We start from the raw sequence: 7289 nt of genomic DNA on the forward strand, positions 1-7289 counted from the left end.
AATGAGTCCTTGTGGAGAGCTCTCTGAAAACAGGCACTCCTGGGCAGCCGCAGTCAAAAAAGCAGAGTGTGAGGAATCATTAAGAAAGGGACGGAGAATACGACAGAGAACATCTTATAGCCGCTGTATAAAACCATGCAGGCAGGGGCTTGCGCTCAGCCAGCTGTAAGGAGAACACAGCCCTGGGGTGGGAATGCTCACTCAAATTGTTTAGCCCTACAAGATAATTAACTGTTGATATGTAAACACAGCTCATGCCCGGATGGGGAAGGAAGCCGGGGCGTGGCTATGTAAATCCAATTCAGCCAGGGCTGTAGGATGGGGGGTGGCTGGAATGGAATGTGGAGAATTGTAACTAATTTGGCTGGTGAGGGGGCACAAATCATACTCCCCCTAAATGTGGGAACTGTAAATGATGACAGCAGTGCTTGCAGGAGAGACACCATCATGGTAAGGGGGCTCAGATAAACAAGCCTTCCCCTTCCAGTGCTGAGTCAACTGAGTGGGGGCGGGGGAAAGGGCTTGAGCCAGCCTGCTTCGTGCCCGCCAGGTGTGAGCTGTAAGACTGGTTCAACCCCCCTCTTTATCCCCACCCCCACCCATCCTAAGCATAAACCTAAAGCAGACTCCATCAGGAGTCTATTTGGGTGTGTCTACACTTGCACCCCATTTTGAAATAGGGATGCAAATGAAGACATTCAAAATTGCAAATGAAGCCGGGTTTTAAATATCCTGTGCTTCATTTGCATACGCACCTTATGGCGCTATTTCGAAATAACAGATGCTGTTAAGACCCTTCTCTTGAAATAACTCTTATTCCTCATGCAATGAAGTTTGCCAGTTATTTCGAGAGAAGGGTTTTCTCTACAAATAACCGCATCTTAACAGTGTCTATTATTTCGAAATAACGCCATAACGTGAATATGCAAATGAAGCACGGGATATTTAAATCCCGGCTTCATTTGCAATTTCGAATGTCTTAATTTGCATCCCTATTTTGAAAGAGGGTGCAAGTGTAGACAGACCCTTTGTTATTCCAGTGGAAGCTGGAATCTTTTGGCCAGCCTAGGTGATGGCTAAGAGTTGAAATTGCTAAGAGCTGAAATCACTGGTTTGGCCTGGAGCCAGACCCATTGCGACTGGTGGGCAGCCAGTAGGAGCAGCAGCTGGTGAGAGCACAGCAGGTGGGGCAGCTGGAGGAGCAAGCAGGCCCAATGAGTGGAGTCAGCAAGGTGGTGCGTCGGGGTCCGCACTGACGACGGAGCTGTAAGTGAGGCGTTTGAAGTGGGGTACGGAGAAAGTTTGGGTAAGTGAATGGGATTCTGACATTGTTGGACCAGTGAGCCTGAGGGGCAAAGGACATTGCTCAATCCATCTGAGGTGGGACGGTTATTCGTGGGGGATTATGAACTCTGTTCCTGGTATTTTCCCGAGCTAATACCGTGTGACCTCTATTCCTCTTTCATTACAAGTTTCTTTCCTACTCCCAGACTCTGTGCTTGCAAGGGGGAAAGCGTTGCCTCCCAGAGGTGCCCAGGGTGTGTGAATTTCCCAGGCTACTGGGTGGGGGCTCGAGCCGGTTCTGTGTGAGATGGATGAAAAGAGACCCCTAGATATTGAACCCAGCCCTGGCTGCTGCTGGCACTACCTGGCAGAAGAGTTACACATGGTACGCCCACATCTTGAATACTTCGTACAGATATCTTGTCATTGGAAAAGGCTCAGAAAAGGGCAACAAAACTGATTAAGGGTTTGGAACAGGTGCCTAATGAAGGAAGATTAAAAAGACTGGGACTTTTCATCTTAGAAAAGAAGAGATTAAGGGAGGATAGGATAGAGGTCTATCAAATCATGGCTAGTGTGGAGAAAGTGAATAAGGAAAACTTATTGACTTGTTCCCATAACATAAGAAGGGGGTCACCAAATGAAATGAACAGGTAGCAGGTTTAAAACAAACCAAAGGAAGTTTTTCTTCACTCAGTGCACTGTCAACCTGTGGAACTCCTTGTGGGAGGATGTTGTGAAGACCAGGATTTTAACAGGGTTCAGAAAACAGCTAGATAGATTCATGGAGGAGAGGTCCATCAATACTTATGAGACAGGAGGGGTAGGAATGGTGTCCCTAACCTCTGTCAGAAGCTGGAAATGGGTGACAGGGGAGGGATCACGTGAAGATTACCTGTTCTGCTTACTCCCTCTGGAATTCCTGGCATTGGCTACTGTTAGAAGGATACTGGGCTGGATGGACCTTTGGTCTGACTCAGTCTGGCCATTCTTATGTTCTTAAGTAAGAGGTACGAGATATGAGCAGAGCGATAATTATTAATGTCATGTTGGTGAGACGAAGTGGGTTTTACCCATGAAAGCTTATGCCCTAATACATCTCTTAGTCTCTAAGGTGCCAGAGGGACTCCTCGTTTTGTTGTTGTTGTTGCAGATACAGACTCACACGGCTACCTCTCTGAGATACGTTAGCTACAGTTCTTGTGTTTTGCTTACTATTAAGTAGAGTAAGGCACCATTTTTCAGCCTGCCCAAAATGCAGAGTTGGGTAACACGAAACTCTTGGTGCATTTGACCCTGGTCATTTTGGCCATTTGCAAGGAAGTGGTGCTGGTGGAGTTGCTACCACTTCCCATTTTGCCTCTGTGCCTTTTTACCCAGCTATTACAGCTCACACCTGAGATGGGGGAAACCCAGGCTCACATCCCATCCTCTGCAACAGAACCCCCCCCCCCCCCCCCCCGATTTCTGATTCCCCAGAAGTTTGGACATTTTTCAGATTCAGTTCAACCCACTCCGAATACTTTGATTGTTCAAAATTGCCACCAAAACAAAAAATCAGATACCCCCTCCCCCTCTAATATTAAGTGTGCTGGAGAAAGGAGTGGGTGGGAGATGAGACAAGAGGGCCTTGAAGGGACATGTTTGACAGGGTTAGCAGCCTTACAGATGCAACTCGTTCAGTTCACACCCTGACCAGTCAGCTTGAGAAATGCCTACGTCACCATGACGGAAGGTGCTGCTCATGGCTTGAACCTTCCATCCAACATCAGTCCTGGGTGGAGTTAGTGCTGCCCCAGCCACCCCAGAGCGAGCGTGAAACAGATTGCAGGAACTCTGCTCCTGGAAGAGCATTTACCTTGTACCAGGACTACAAGAGGTTTGGGAGGATGAGGTTTGGGCTTGATTTTAAAAATGAAGAGAGATTGTTGGCTCTTTTGATGCCATTGTGACGCCCCCATCGTCTCTCTGCCAAGCAATAGCAGATCTCTGGTGCCAGGCAGGTTGGCTCTCCAGAGGAGGAGACATGGCGTCTGGCTATAGTCTAAGTGTCACTAAGTCAGACCACACGGGGGCAATCCCTTGTTTCAAAGATCTCGGCCCACAGTAACCCCCAACTTCAGGAAAGCCAGTCAAGAATGGTGCATCGATTGTCTCTCATCAGAGCCCAAAGCAGAGCTCAGGACTGAGGAGCTCCAGTCCCCCTGCTGCCCCCCCCGAGAAAAATCTCCTAGCCTGCCCCCCCGGGCTCTGGTGTGTGAGGGGGATGTGGGGAGGGTCTTTCTCCTTCTCAGTCAGGGGCTACGTCAGTGAAGGGTTGGGTTTTTTTTTTGCTTCCCATTTGTGTGCAGCTCCGGACTGATTTTTCTGTGGGTCAGTGGCCCCCGGCCCAAAATAGCCCCCCAGCCCTGTCGTAGGAGGGGCACGCAGCTGCTAAGGCCCTGCAGAGGGGCCCCGGCATGCCACTTCACTGGCCTCAGAGCGAGGCTTGAAGTTCAGCTAGAAAACAAGCAGATGGAGGCCATCTGGAGAGTGGTAGCTCACCGGGGGGCAGTCGGCGTTAACGTGTTGGAACTTTGCTCTGGCCATCTGGTGCCCGAGGGGGAGACTGAGAGGAGCGGCTCAGTCTGGCAGGTCCAGGGTGCATGTGGGTCCCTGGGAGCATGACCGGAACACACGCACAGGCCAGCATGACTCATGGCGGGAGAGGAGAGAAAAGCGGCTGCTACAAATGGAGGAGCATCCACGGCTGGGGAAACAGTTACCCCAGAGTGCCAGGAAAGTATCGGGGGAGCAGGCAGGTGGCGGGAGCTGGGGCAAGAGAGCTTGTAGGTCGGGGCAGGGGCATATCACCCATCGCCTTCCTTCACTGTTAGAGCCCCTCTTGACTGCAGCAAATGGCATTACTAGAAGCAGCACCTCAGAGCAATGCTGTGGCCAGGAGAGAGCGTGGCCCGTGGCCGCCCGGCCTCGCCCTCCTTGGAGACACCACGGCTGCATGGTGACAGCACAGGCATCTGTGGGCGCAGCTTTGAAGTCCCGGCTCCTTTGGGAGAAGGCGGGGGGAGAGCAGGCAGCACGTTCACAGCTGACGGGCTGCTGACATCACAGCATGTATTTCTCTAGATTAGCCCCGCCCCCCCGGGCACCGGCCTCCCCCGCGTGCAGTTCACCGATATTGCTGAGGGCTACTGTTGAAGGTTGCACCGCTCTAATCCAGAACTCGCTCGTCTGGAAACAACCGTCGTTCGGAATGAGTTGAGTGAGCCGGACATCCACGTTTCATGGGTGTGGCCAAGGTTCCTGCGCTCCCATGAAGTGTGTTTACAGCTCTCGGTATTCAGCTCTGATTTACCCCTAAATGGCCTCTCACAGCCCAGAAAGCAGTGGAAGTGTTGGTAAGGCTGCTAGACAACATTGGCCTCCCGTGGTCTGGAATATTCTCTCATTCGGAGCTGGTCACTTTTCAAGGGTGCCGGACTAGAAAGGTCCAACCTGTACTTACTCGCTTTGTCGTCAAATGGCTCTCCCATCTACTTCCCCCCCGTCTCCATGTGGATACTCTTTCCATCTCTTTTCCCTATTTATTTCCTTGTCCTTACCTTCCCGCCCCGCAGAAAAAACGAGTTAATAAGCAAACATGTATCACATTTTAGCAATGCATGATTTAACAGCAATTCAAGCTGATCTACCACCAAGCAGCAACCCACCAACAAGCTTTAAAAAGGCTACAAATCCTCTTCTCTCCCTGACCATTCAGTTCCTCTTCCCCAGCGGTGTTTCCTCTAATATTTCCCATCCATGTGTGGAATAAATTTATTTATGTGCACCGAGGCATGTCCATGTGCACCACCCCTAGAAACAAAAACCTACCTATGGGTGCTCTGCTAATCAGCTGGGCAGCATTTGACGCTCTCCTGAGTGGCTGCACAAGCTCCCAGTGTACAGGGAATGCTGTTCTCCTCGCCATTTTTGGCTACCTGTGTGCATTTGTGTTCCCCTGGGGTCTACAGAAGAGGCAGCTATTGCAGCCCATAACTTGTTTGGTTCAGTTGGTGGAAGCGCATCGTTTTAATCACAGAGCGAGCCAAATTCAAACTCTGCTCACAACCCAAGCACAATGTCTGTTATTTCCTGATTTCACCTCAGGGTATTAACAGCTGGTATTTCCTCAGACGCAGGCTCTGGCACTAGAACCGTGCATGTGTCAGGAGAAAACCATGCTAGTCCCATGATCTATTCAAGCACACTGTTTATATACCCGCTTATTAGAACCCAGTGCAGCTGAAGGTGTGGGCAGATTTAAAAAAGAGGAAAAAAAAGAGCGGATGTCTTCCAAGACAAAGGAGTTAAAAATGCGCAGCTATTTCAATCTGCATCCACAAAAGATTTTTTTTTTCATGCTTCCACCCGTTCACATTTAAGTGTAAAGTGCTGTGTGCCTTCAGGGCCATTTGCTTTCAATTAACGAAGTTAGATTCTGAGCTGACGTAGAGCGAGGTTACGGTATTTACCGGACACAACACATACAAGCTGAATGTGCTGCTAAGCGAAGGTTATTGACCACCTGGGCTTAGCTCCTCATTTAACGTTTGAAAGCCAGTCAGAACAGATAGAAAGGCATGAATGATCTGGTTATATACATGAGGTTGTCCAACTAGGGGGTGCACTCCCCATTCTGAGGGGGCGCTAGGAGCTTTATGGGAGAGGCAGCTGCTGGCCAGACGCCCGGCTCTGAAGACAGCACCAGCAGCAGTGCGGAAGTAACAGTGACAATACCATACCATGTTACCCTTCCTTTTCTGCTGCTGCTGGGGGCATGCTGCCATCAGAGCTGCGTGGCAGTGTATGTACTTTTTCGGGGGGAAGGCATATATGACGACAGTCACAGAGAAGGGGGCATGATCAGGTAAGTCTGAGAACCACTTGTCTACAGCAAGACTTTGTAGGTGGTCTTCTGACCTCTCCCTCAACGTTACATTTCTAGGCAGTCTGCAAGCGGGATACCATCGCAAATATGTAGTAAGCTGAGTTACTTAAAGCTGGTAAAAAGTTTGTCAGCAGATTGTCTGAGGAAAACAATTTTTTTTAACTGAATTGAATTTTTGATGGAAAATGCCTGTTTATAAAAAACCCCATAATTCCTGATTTGAATCATGCCTCAGAACCAACATTTTTCATTGCCAAAAAAGTTTGGTGTTTTCAGTTTTCCCTGAACCTGAAAGATGTGTGATGAAAAAGGGACAGAAAAGAAAGGTGTGTCTGTTGAAATGTCGAGGAAAGAATTTCCGAATCGGTTCCAAGTTACAATCGTGTGACAATTCTGGCCAGAACTCAGTCAGATTTTGTTTCTAGAGCTTCCAGTCAAACAAACATGGAGCAGGAATGAATGGTTGCATACCATATACACAGTGGATAATGAAGGTGAGCAGTTCACAAATAGACTGATCATGTCAATTATTCCGAGGCAAGTTAGACAGGCATGTATGTGATTTGCACTTAAAATCTATCGGCGATCAATTCTGCTGAAAGAACACACCGGCAGCAATCTGGATCTGCAAATGATCTCAGAACTAAAATGAGAGAAAAGGGTTCAATTCGCGGTGTACGTTATTCGCAGTCCATCATCTGACCAGTTCCAGTACTGACCCAAAGTCCACGAGGGAGCGAGCTGGTGAGAGCTGCGAATTGCCTAGCTACAGAAAGTTCCAACAGGTGCAGTTCTTCCGCGGTGGGAAAGATGCCTAACTCGGGTAGCGACTCGGAACATGCTCAGGGCGGGGTCATGCTTCCTGCTTGGAAGGAGAAGAAAATATTTTTCACACACCCAGCAGCACCCGCAGCCTCTGTGCGCTGTGTGCATCTCAGAAATAAACACACGTTCCGTTTACTGAGCTCACGCCAGCCCCATTCGTCACAGGGCTCTGCCCGTTTGTGCCAGTCTGCCAATAAGGAGACCGCAACATTACGCAACACTCGTTTGAAATCAGGGCAGGGACTCCTGT

Source organism: Pelodiscus sinensis, chromosome 7 (assembly GCF_049634645.1).
Source record: "Pelodiscus sinensis isolate JC-2024 chromosome 7, ASM4963464v1, whole genome shotgun sequence".
Classification (NCBI taxonomy): Eukaryota; Metazoa; Chordata; order Testudines; family Trionychidae; genus Pelodiscus; species Pelodiscus sinensis.